The sequence below is a fragment of the Rhinoraja longicauda genome, chromosome 8, assembly GCF_053455715.1.
Source record: "Rhinoraja longicauda isolate Sanriku21f chromosome 8, sRhiLon1.1, whole genome shotgun sequence".
Taxonomy (NCBI): domain Eukaryota; kingdom Metazoa; phylum Chordata; class Chondrichthyes; order Rajiformes; family Arhynchobatidae; genus Rhinoraja; species Rhinoraja longicauda.
The window spans coordinates 7,144,291-7,156,984 of NC_135960.1; the positions used below are offsets into that span (position 1 = coordinate 7,144,291).

The 12,694-nt window shown below is 46.9% G+C and overlaps 1 pseudogene across 1 annotated transcript in view; it reads left to right on the plus strand.

Annotated features, from left to right (window-relative positions):
* Nucleotides 1-12,694, plus strand: part of LOC144595735 (contactin-associated protein-like 5) — an 852,226-nt pseudogene that overhangs the window by 414,685 nt on the left and 424,847 nt on the right. The window lies entirely within an intron of this gene.

Here is a 12,694-nt window from a genome sequence, read left to right on the forward strand (position 1 = left end):
GACATCTTGCCTTAAGCTTTCCTCACTCAAAAGGGCAGCAACCCAGCCTACATCAAAGCCTATCAACGCATTAAAATGTGTTCTTATGTGCACAGCATAATCTAGTTCATCTTTTGCGTTCTCATAGAAACATATAAAATAGGTGCAGGAGGAGGCCATTCGGCCCTTCGAGCTAGCACCACCATTCAATAGACAATAGACAATAGGTGCAGGAGGAGGCCATTCGGCCCTTCGAGCCAGCATCGCCATTCAATGTGATCATGGCTGATCATTCTCAATCAGTACCCCGTTCCTGCCCTCTCCCCATACCCCCTGACTCCGCTATCCTCAAGAGCTCTATCTAGCTCTCTCTTGAATGCATTCAGAGAATTGGCCTCCACTGCCTTCTGAGGCAGAGAATTCCACAGATTCACAACTCTCTGACTGAAAAAGTTTTTCCTCATCTCAGTTCTAAATGGCCTACCCCTTATTCTTAAACTGTGGCCCCTGGTTCTGGACTCCCCCAACGCTGGGAACATGTTTCCTGCCTCTAACGTGTCCAACCCCTTAATAATCTTATACGTTTCGATTCATTGTGATCATGGCTGATCGTCCACAATCAGTAACCCGTGCCTGCCTTCTCCCCATATCCCTTGATTCCACTAGCCCCCAGAGCTCTATCTAACTCTCTCTTAAATTCATCCAGTGATTTGGCCTCCACTGCGCTCTGCGGCAGAGAATCTTGAGTGTTTTCGCTGTCGTGCTTCCTGTTGTGAGACCAGGCATCGAGACTCCTTTTCTTTTTGGAACCCGAAAGCTTGAAATATTTGTGTGCGGCGTTTTAATCATTATTTCCGCAAAGACAATTGTTCTGCATCAATTCATAATTAATAATTACACAGAACAAGTCTGCCGCTGTAATACCTTCTCTGCTTAATTTAATTTATTAGGAGTCACATTGGAAGTCTACAGACTTATGAGGATGAAATTCCTTCTTGGCCTCTGGTGCTCGACAATATACTCTGCTTCTGGAGGTTCACTTTTATTGGTGTCGCGTGTACCGAGATGGAATGAAAATCTTTGTGCAGGCTATCCAATGAAATCAAATAAAACTATACCAAATACTTTGGTAGGAGATAGGAACGGTTTATTATCTGAATGGTGTCCGATTAGGAAAAGGGGAGATGTAACCAGACCTGGGTGTCGTGGTACACCAGTCATTGAAAGTAGGCATGCAGGTGCAGCAGGCAGTGAAGAAAACGAATGGTATGTTGGCATTCATAGCGAGGGGATTTGAGTATAGGAGCAGGGAGGTTCTGCTGCAGTTGTACAGGGCATTGGTGAGACCACACCTGGAGTATTGCGTACAGTTTTGGTCTCCTAATCTGAGGAAAGACATTCTTGCCATAGAGGGAGTACAGAGAAGGTTCACCAGATTGATTCCTGGGATGGCAGGACTTTCATGTGAAGAAAGACTGGATAGACTCGACTTGTACTCGCTGGAATTTAGAAGATTGAGGGGGGATCTTATAGAAACTTACAAAATTCTTAAGGGGTTGGACAGGCTAGATGCAGGAAGATTTGTTCCCGATGTTGGGGAAGTCCAGAACGAGGGGTCACAGTTTAAGGATAAGGGGGAAGTCTTTTAGGACCGAGATGAGAACGTTTTTTTTCACACAGAGAGTGGTGAATCTGTGGAATTCTCTGCCACAGAAGGTAGTTGAGGCCAGTTCATTGGCTATATTTAAGAGGGAGTTAGATGTGGCCCTTGTGGCTAAAGGGATCAGGGGGTATGGAGAGAAGGCCGGTACGAGATACTGAGTTGGATGATCAGCCATGATCATATTGAATGGCGGTGCAGGCTCGAAGGGCTGAATGGCCTACTCCTGCACCTATTTTCTATGTTTCTATGTTTAGAGGCACGTGGTGAGCAGTAGTTTAGTTTAGTTTAGTTTAGAGATACAGCGCGGAAACAGGCCCTTCGGCCCACCGGGTCCGTGGCGAACAGCGATCCCCGTACATTAACACACTATCCTTTACCCACTGGGGACAATTTTTACATTTACCACGTCAATTAACCTACAAGCCTGTACGTCTTTGGAGTGTGGGCCGAAAACCGAAGACCTCGAAAAAAAACCACATAGGTCACGGGGAGAACGTACAAGCTCTGTACAGGCAGCACCCGTAGTTGGGATCGTAGTAAGGCAGCAACTCTACCTCTGCGCCACGGTGCCGCACTTTATAGAAAAGTCGAAAGTTGATACCTAGAAATTGCTGTTGGAGAAGGTGGTGGGATCAGATCCAATCAGTGGATTTAATGAACATTTAGATGGCACTTAAATAGGCAAGATCGTAAGACACAGGAGCAGAATTAGGGCATTCGGCCCAGTTCAGTTCAGGTCAGTTTATTGTCACGTGTACCGAGGTACAGTGAAAAGCTTTTGTTGCGCGCTTACCAGCCAGCGGAAAGACAATACAAGATCACAATCCAGTCGTACGCAGTGGACAGATACATGATCAGGGAAGACCCAAAAAACTGGAGTAACTCAGCGGGTCAGGCAGCATCTCAGGAGAGAAGGAATGTGTGACGTTTTGGGTCGAGACCCTTCTTCAGACTGATCAGGGAATATAGTTTAGTGCAAGGTAAAGCAAGTAAAATCCAATCAAAGATAGACCGAGGGTCCCCAAAGAGGTAGATAGTAGCTCAGGACTGCTCCTGGTCCCATTGAGTCTGTTCCGCCATTTGATCATGGCTGATCTATCTTTCCCCCTCAACTCCGTTCTCCTGCCTTCTCCCCTTAAACCTTTGACATCCTTACTAATCAAGAACCTGTCAATCTCTGCTTTAAAAATACCCAAAGACTTGGCAATGAATCCCACAGATTCACCACCTCTGGCTAAAGAAATTCCTACTTATTTGAAGGATACAGGCATAATTGGGATCAGTGTAGATCAGTCTGACGTTGTGTCTCGACCTAGAAGGTCTCCCATTCCTTTTCTCCAGAGATGCTGCCTGACCCGCTGAGTTACTCCAGCTTTTTGTGTCTATCTTCAGCATAAAAAGACAGCCTGGTCACAGTGGGCCAAGGAACCCATTTCTGCGTTGTATCTATGACACTACAACTGCCTTACAGCTACGGGACTACGGGCGCCGACTGTACGGAGTTTGTACGTTCTCCCCGTGACCTGCGTGGGTTTTCTCCGAGATCTTCGGTTTCCTCCCACACTCCAAAGACGTACAGGTATGTAGGTTAATTGGCTGGGCAAATGTAAAAAAAAAAAAATTGTCCCTAGTGGGTGTAGGATGGTGTTAGTGTGCGGGGATCGCTGGGCGGCGTGGACCCGGTGGGCTGAAGGGCCTGTTTGTGCGCTGTATCTCTAAATCTAAAAACTCTATGACACTATAAACCTGAGACTATAAACTCCATGACACTACAACTCTATGACACTATAAACCCTAGTGTGTCGGATAGTGTTAGGGGAGAGGGCGACCATGGTCGGCACGGACTCGGTGGGTCGAAGGGCCTGTTTCTGAGCTGTATCACTAAAGCCTCAAGTCTACAGGTTGAAACGCCTCAAATGGGATGTAAAAATATATGTTTCCTTCTGCATAAACTAACACCTGATGAAACTTAAATATACCTGGAACACCAATTTCCATCCTGCCCTTAAATATACCTGGAACACTTTCTGTCATGGGCCTCCTCCAGTGCCATAGTGAGGCCCACAGGAAATTGGAGGAACAGCACCTCATATTTCGCCTGGGCAGTTTGCAGCCCAGTGGTATGAACATCGACTTCTCCAACTTTAGATAGTTCCTCTGTCCCTCTCTTCCCCTCCTCCTTCCCAGATCTCCCTCTATCTTCCTGTCTCCACCTATATCCTTCCTTTGTCCCGCCCCCCTGACATCAGTCTGAAGAAGGGTCTCGACCCGAAACGTCACCCATTCCTTCTCTCCCGAGATGCTGCCTGACCTGCTGGCTCCAGCATTTTGTGAATAAATACCTGATGAAACTGTTGTGTTCTCCAAAGTCTTTACAGTTGATATTTATCTACAACCTGAACAAAAACAAGTTTTAACAACACCACACAATATCAATTAACACGACTTATTAAAATGCAAGTCACACTCAACAAGGTCTAAAAGATGCTGACTCACAAGTAACTCGAAATCTGGTCATAGAAACAGGTTGAAACCATCTGCTTGATGAGCTTTGCAGTAAATATGGCACGTGTAATTACCCTGATAAATTAATCCAGAGGGGAATCCAAGATATTTGTGCAAGAGTGTGGAAGTTGCATGCTTTAGGCGCATGATTAAAACCATAAAGTCGTATAAGATCGGGAGACACAGTTGTAGTTTTGCTGCCGTACAGCGCCAGAGACCCGGGTTCAATCCTTGCTACGGGCGCTGTCTGTGCTCTGTATCTTCCCCATTTGCTCTACCTGTTGCACTTGAGTTTGATTTGATTGTATTTATATATATATATATATATATGGTATGATCGGCGAAACCAAGCGCAGGCTCGGCGATCGCTTCGCTCAACACCTGCGCTCGGTCCGCATTGGCCAAACTGATCTCCCGGTGGCTGAGCACTTCAACTCCCCCTCCCATTCCCAGTCTGACCTTTCTGTCTTGGGCCTCCTCCAGTGCCATAGTGAGGCCCACCGGAAATTGGAGGAACAGCACCTCATATTTCGCCTGGGCAGCTTGCAGCCCAGCGGTATGAACATCGACTTATAACATATAACATATAACAACTACAGCATGGAAACAGGCCTGTCCGGCCCTACCAGTCCACGCCGACCATTCTCCCTGACCTAGTCTCATCTACCTGCACTCAGACCATAACCCTCCAATCCCCTCCTATCCATATACCTATCCAATTTACTCTTAAATAATAAAATCGAGCCTGCCTCCACCACTTCCACCGGAAGCCCATTCCATACAGCCACAACCCTCTGAGTAAAGAAGTTCCCCCTCATGTTACCCCTAAACCTTTGTCCCTCAATTCTGAAGCTATGTCCCCTTGTTGGAATCTTCCCCACTCTCAAAGGGAAAAGCCTACCCACGTCAACTCTGTCCGTCCCTCTCAAAATTTTAAAAACCTCTATCAAGTCCCCCCTCAACCTTCTACGCTCCAAAGAATAAAGACCCAACCTGTTCAACCTCTCTCTGTAGCCTAAGGCTGAAACCCAGGCAACATTCTAGTAAATCTCCTCTGTACCCTCTCCATTTTGTCGACATCCTTCCTATAATTTGGCGACCAGAACTGCACACCATACTCCAGATTTGGCCTCACCAATGCCCTGTACAATTTCAACATTACATCCCAACTTCTATACTCGATGCTCTGATTTATAAAGGCAAGCATACCAAACGCCTTCTTCACCACCCTATCCACATGAGATTCCACCTTCAGGGAACAATGCACAGTTATTCCCAGATCCCTCTGTTCCACTGCATTCCTCAATTCCCTACCATTTACCCTGTACGTCCTATTTTGATTTGTCCTACCAAAATGCAGCACCTCACACTTATCAGCATTAAACTCCATCTGCCATCTTTCAGCCCACCCTTCCAAAAGGCCCAAGTCTCCCTGTAGACTTTGAAAATCTACCTCACTATCAACTACTCCACCTATCTTAGTATCATCTGCATATTTACTAATCCAATTTGCCACACCATCATCCAGATCATTAATGTAAATGACAAACAACAGTGGACCCAACACAGATCCTTGGGGCACTCCACTAGACACTGGCCTCCAACCTGACATACAATTGTCAACCGTTACCCTCTGGTATCTCCCATTCAGCCATTGTTGAATCCATCTTGCAACCTCACTATTAATACCCAACGATTTAACCTTCTTAATCAACCTTCCATGTGGAACCTTGTCAAATGCCTTACTGAAGTCCATATAGACAACATCCACAGCCTTGCCCTTATCAATTTCCCTGGTAACCTCTTCAGAAAATTCAAGAAGATTAGTCAAACATGACCTTCCAGGCACAAATCCATGTTGACTGTTTCTAATCAGGCCTTGATTATCCAAATAATTATATATATTGTCCCTAAGTATCTTTTCCATTAATTTTCCCACCACAGACATCAAACTAATAGGTCTATAATTGCTAGGTTTACTTTTAGAACCTTTTTTAAACAAAGGCACAACATGCGCAATGCGCCAATCTTCCGGCACCATCCCTGTTTCTAATGACGTTTGAAATATTTCCGTCATAGCCCCTGCTATTTCTGCACTAACTTCCCTCAATGTCCTAGGGAATATCCTATCAGGACCTGGAGACTTATCCACTTTTATATTCTTCAAAAGTGTCCGTACCTCCTCTTCTTTAATCCTCCTAATTTCCATCACTACTCTACTTGTTTCGCTTACCTCACATAATTCAATATCCTTCTCCTCGGTAAATACCGAAGAAAAGAAATTGTTTAATATCTCCCCCATTTCTTCCGGCTCAGCACATAGCTGTCCACTCTGACTCTCTAATGGACCAATTTTATCCCTCACTATCCTTTTGCTATTGACATATCTGTAGAACCCCTTGGGGTTTACTTTTACATTACTTGCCAAAGCAGCCTCATATCTTTTTTTCGCTTTTTTAATTTCCTTTTTAAGATTCCTTTTACATTCTTTATATTCCTCAAGAACCTCATTTACTCCCTGCCGCTTATATTTATTGTATATCTCCCTCTTTTTCCGAACCAAGTGTCCAATTTCCCTGGAAAACCATGGCTCTTTCAAATTATTATTCTTTCCTTTCCACCGAACAGGGACATAAAGACTCTGTACTCTCAAAATTTCACCTTTAAATATCCTCCATTTCTCTATTATATCCTTTTCATAAAACAACAATTTCCATTTCACTCCTTTTAAATCCTTTCTCATCTCCTCAAAATTAGCCTTTCTCCAATCCAAAATCTCAACCCTTGGTCCAGATTTGACCTTCTCCATAATGATATTGAAACTAATGGCATTATGATCACTAGACCCAAAGTGCTCCTCAACACATACCTCCGTCACCTGACCCATCTCATTTCCTAACAGGAGGTCCAACACTGCCCCTTCTCTGGTAGGCACCTCTACGTATTGCTGCAAAAAACTATCCTGCACACATTTTACAAACTCCAAACCATCCAGCCCTTTAACAGAATGTGATTCCCAGTCTCCAACTTTAGATAGTTCCTCTGTCCCTTTCTTCCCCTCCTCCTTCCCAGTTCTCCCTCTATCTTCCTATCTCCACCCATATCCTTCCTTTGTCCCGCCCCCCTGACATCAGTCTGAAGAAGGGTCTCGACCCGAAACGTCACCCATTCCTTCTCTCCCGAGATGCTGCCTGACCCGCTGAGTTACTCCAGCATTTTGAGAATAAATACCTTCGATTTGTACCGGCATCTGCTGTTATTTTCTTATACTATATATATATATGGTATGATCTGATCTGATTGCAAATCAAAGCTTTTCACTCTGCCTCGGTACAATCAGAAATTAAACCTAAGCCGTCAGTCCGTGAGTTACTGGCGAGGGAACTTAGTGTTATTTTTTAAGCAATTGAGAGGATTTTTTAGAGATACAGTGTGGAAACAGGCCCTTCGGCCCACCGAGTCCAGACCGACCAGAATCACCCATACGCTGGTTCTATCCTACACACTTTATGGGTGACTATTTGCATACCTTGGGTGTGCAAGCAAAGAATTTCACTTTGACTTGTCACATGTGTCAATAAAGTGTTTCCTCAATACAGTGCAAAAACAGGCCCTTCGGCCCACCAAGTCCTTGCCATCCAGCGAACCCAGCACACTAACACTAGCCCGCACGTATTTGGCACTATTTCGATGTCGGCGACCTTCATGTGGCGACTCGGCGGCATCGTGGCGTAGCGGTCGAGATACTTTCTTACAGCTTCTATATGCAGTTTGTACGTTCTCCCCGTGACCTGCGTGGGTTCTCTCCGAGATCTTGGGTTTCCTCCCACACTCCAAAGTCGTGCACGTTTGTCGGTTAATTGGCTTGGTGTAAATGTAAAACTGTCCCCGGTGTGTGTCGGATGGTGTTCGTGTGTGGGGATCGCTGTTCGGCGCGGTCTCGGTGGGCTGAAGGGCCTGTTTCCGTGCTGTATTTCTCAACTAAACTTGACTCTTTGCATAGCTTGGGGGTGCCAAACAAAGAATAACACTGTGACTTTTCACATATCTTTTTCTTCTTGCGTTTGAGGCAGCAGAAGTTATGTAACGCCCTCCAGGCGCTGTAGCCAGTGCAATGTGCTGTTGTGGAGGGCCGTGAGGTCTACCCCTCCACCAGGGGGACGGAGGACAGCGCAGTCAAAAATGCCGCGCTGCGCTGCTTGGTGGTCTGCTCCACACACGCAGGCTGCTGATGGACGCAATCCCCAATGATGCACGTTGGCATTGAACCGGCCGACCCCTGTGCGGAGCCGGTTCAGGGCGACCCACTCTTTGCGGGGCATGTCCGAGCCGGGTGGGGCTGTGGTGTCCGGTGCGACGGTGAATTGAGGCTGTCGCGGTGTCTGTTCCCAGCTGGTTCTCCATGCTCCTAGTATGTTGTAACCGGAGCCACAGAGGGTCGCTGCATGACGGGAGAAAGGGCGACGAGATGCCAGGCGTACAGGCCCCAGTTTCTGTGAATCCTGGGCGAGGTGGTGCAAAGAATGTTTGGCGTCCGATGGGGCCTTGCACACCAGCCTATGAGTGAAGAACTCGCTGCGAAGCTTGGCGGGTGCGATACCTGCGAGCACCAGCAGGAGATCCGTCGGAGTAGGGCGTAGGCACCACATGATCCGCATGGTGTCATTGAGGGTGGCGTCCAGCTTGCTGGTATGAGCGCTGCGGCACCATGCTGGGGCGGCGTACTCAGCGGCGCTGTACACGAGTGCAAGAGCACTGGTTCACATGTGACACGAGAGTTTCATTCATTCATTCATTCATTCATTCATTCATTCATTCATTCAATTACACCAAGCCAATTAACCTACAAACCTGTACATCTTTGGAGTGTGGGAGGAAACCAGAGATCTCTAGAGAAAACCCACACAGGTCACAGGGAGTACGGTACAAACCACCATACATACAGCACCCAAGTCAAGTTAAGTTTATTTGTCACGTACACATACACGATGTGCAGTGAAATGAAAGTGGCAATGCCTGCGGATTGTGCACCAAAAAGAATTACAGTTACAGCATATAAATAAAGTTCATAAAGTTACTATAGTGTAGACAAAATTTAATCTCTGGAGTTATAAAAGTTGACAGTCCTGATGGCCTGTGGGAAGAAACTCTGTCTCATCCTCTCCGTTTTCACAGCGTGACAGCGGAGGCGTTTGCCTGACCGTAGCATCTGGAACAGTCCGTTACTGGGGTGGTAGGGGTCCCTCATAATCTTACTTGCTCTGGATCTGCACCTCCTGATGTATAGGTCCTGTGATGTTGCCAGACAGGATGCTCTCTACAGCCCCAGAGTAGAAGCAATGAAGGATCCTCAGAGACACTCTGAATTTCCTCAGCTGTCTAAGGTGGTAAAGGCGCTGCTTTGCCTTACCCACCAGGGCGGCAATGTGCGTTGCCCATGTCAAATCCTCTGTGATGTGGACTCCCAAGTATTTAAAACTGCTCACCCTGTCCACAGTAGATCCATTTATCTCCAGTGGCGTGTACGTCCTCGGATGTTGAGCCCTTCTAAAGTCCACAATCAGCTCCTTAGTTTTAGTGACATTCAAGAAGAGGCTATTGTCCTGACACCAGAGTGCCAGATCAGCCACCTCCTCCCGGTAGGCCTTCTCATCGTTGTCGGAGATCAGGCCCACCACCACAGTGTCATCAGCAAACTTGATGATGGAGTTTGAGCTGAACCTGGCCCCACAGTCATGTGTGTACAAGGAGTACAGTAGGGGGCTAAGGACGCAACCCTGGGGGGATCCTATGTTCAGGGTGAGGGAGCTAGATGTGTGTTCCCCCATCCTGCCCACTTGGGGCCTGGCGGTGAGAAAGTCCAGGACCCAGGCACACAGAGGGGTGCTAAGCCCCAGTTCCAGCAGCTTCTCAGCCAGTCTGCTGGGGACTATTGTGTTGAATGCTGAACTAAAGTCAATGAACAGCATCCTCACATAGCCCCCCTGGCTGTCCAGATGAGAGAGAGCGGTGTGTAGAACCTGGGTCTCTGGCGCTGTAAGGCAGCAACTCTACCACCGAGCCACCGCGCCCTGTTAAATGGATGCCAGTCAGAAGTGAGGTGAAATAGTCGCGCTTGGAGTTAACAAAGACACCGTGCAAGTTTCAGGAGCTGAGCGCTCTAGTTAATAATGAACCACTATGTAACATTAAACTCCAATTTCAAAGTCGCGTATATTTAATTGTATCATCGTGATTAATCTCTCCTTCAGTTTAGCTTCGCTTATTTTTAATGCTCAGCAGCACAAACTCGGGGGAAAATAAAACTACCCGCTGCATATCTTCATAAGCCATGATTCAACAATATTGACAATGTCAAATTAACAAATAAGCGCAGAGGTAATATATGCTGCAAAGTCAAACGCTCTTCCTGAGAAGCACATTGATCATTCCACGACAAAGAAGATAGAAATGTAACACCCACTGTTGTTCCCAGCAGTTTATCATCCGGGCAGCCGAGTGGATTATCATGGGGTTATATTGCTGTTGTGCGCAAGGCAGCTTAGAACAGCAGTAAACACAATTCTTTATTTATCAGCTGGGAGACCTTCAACATTACCATTTAAATGAGTTGGTTCTTGATTGAGGAGTCGAGTTGTGAATTGCCAGATTTATTAGACACTAGACCAAGTGGACCCGTTGGGCCCAAACGTCTTCCTCCCCTCCCCCCTACTTCCCCCCCCCCCCCCCGACTCCATCCCCCTCAACCCCCCCCCCCCATATTCCTCCCTCCTCCCCTCTCTCTCACTCCACCCTCCCTCTCCCTCCCTCCTTAGGAGATAGATTTAAACTTTAAAATGTGAATAACTTTAAAAATATAACACCGATTTCAATGAAACTTCTTCTATTAGCACCAAAGGGACGACGGTGAGTAAGGTGGGCTTAAAATTGTCATGCTATCGTGTAACGTTTTGGTTGTGGTTCAGGAACAAACAAACAAACAAACAAACAAACAAACAAACAAACAAACAAACAAACAAACAAACAAACAAACGAGAGTTTTAGCATGTAGATGCAAAGGACCTGTAATTCACGGCCTTTACAGGTGATGGAGAGATTATTTTGTCTCCCGTGCCAGCACCCAGGATTCAATGGGAAAGTGCCGAGTTGGTCCAAGCACCATCTTCTTTAATGAGCATGAAGGAATTTCACCTCCGCTCAGTCCGTCTCAATAGACAATAGACAATAGACAATAGGTGCAGGAGGAGGCCATTCAGCCCTTCGAGCCAGCACCGCCATTCAATGCGATCATGGCTGATCACTCTCAATCAGTACCCCGTTCCTGCCTTCTCCCCATACCCCCTCACTCCGCTATCCTTAAGAGCTCTATCTAGCTCTCTCTTGAAAGCATCCAACGAACTGGCCTCCACTGCCTTCTGAGGCAGAGAATTCCACACCTTCACCACCCTCTGACTGAAAAAGTTCTTCCTCATCTCCGTTCTAAATGGCCTACCCCTTATTCTCAATGACTGATGCACTAGGACACCCAGATCTCGTTGAACTCCCCCTCCTCCTAACTTGACACCATTCAGATAATAATCTGCCTTTCTATTCTTACTTCCAAAGTGAATAACCTCACACTTATCTACATTAAACTGCATCTGCCATGTATCCGCCCACTCACACAACCTGTCCAAGTCACCCTGCAGCCTTATTGCATCTTCCTCACAATTCACACTACCCCCCAACTTAGTATCATCTGCAAATTTGCTACCTACCTGATCTCCCGGTGGCTCAGCACTTCAACCCTCCCCTCCCATTCCCAATCTGACCTTTCTGTCCTGGGCCTCCTCCTTTGTCGGAGTGAGTCCCAGCCCACATTGGAGGAGCAGCACCTCATATTTTGCTTGGGTCGTTTACACCCCAGCGGTATGAACATTGTCCTCTAACTTCAGATACCCTTTGATTTCCCTCTCTGACCTTTCCCCCTTTGCCAGTTCTCCCACCAGTCTTCCTGTCTCCGACTACATTCTATCTCTGTCCCGCCCCCTCCCCTGACACTAGTGGGTGAGCCCCGGACCAGAGGCCATAGCCTCAGAATAAAAGGAGCAAGGAATTGCAGATGCTGGCTTACATCGAAGATAGACACAAAATGCTGGGGTTCCTCAGCGGGACGGGCAGCAACTCGGGAGAGAAGGAACGGGTGACGTTTTGGTTCGAGACCAGACTCAAACGTGGTCAGAGGGCAGGAGGAATCACAGATGTGGAGCAGCGAGAGAGATTTGCAGAACGCTTGTCGGAGGTTGGAGAATGTCTTCAAAGCAAGCAAACCCCGAGGAGATTTCGCTGTGGAGAAGACCAAATTTTTTGGGAAGGAACTGCAGATGCTGGTTTATACCAAATGTGGACACAAAATGGTGGAGTAACTCAGTGGGACGGACAGCATCTCTGGAGAGAAGGAATGGTTGATGTTTCGGGTCGAGACGTCACCCATTCCTTTTCTCCAGAGCTGCTGCCCGTTCCGCTGAGTTACTCCACCATTTTGTGTCTACCATCTTCTTAATCCTG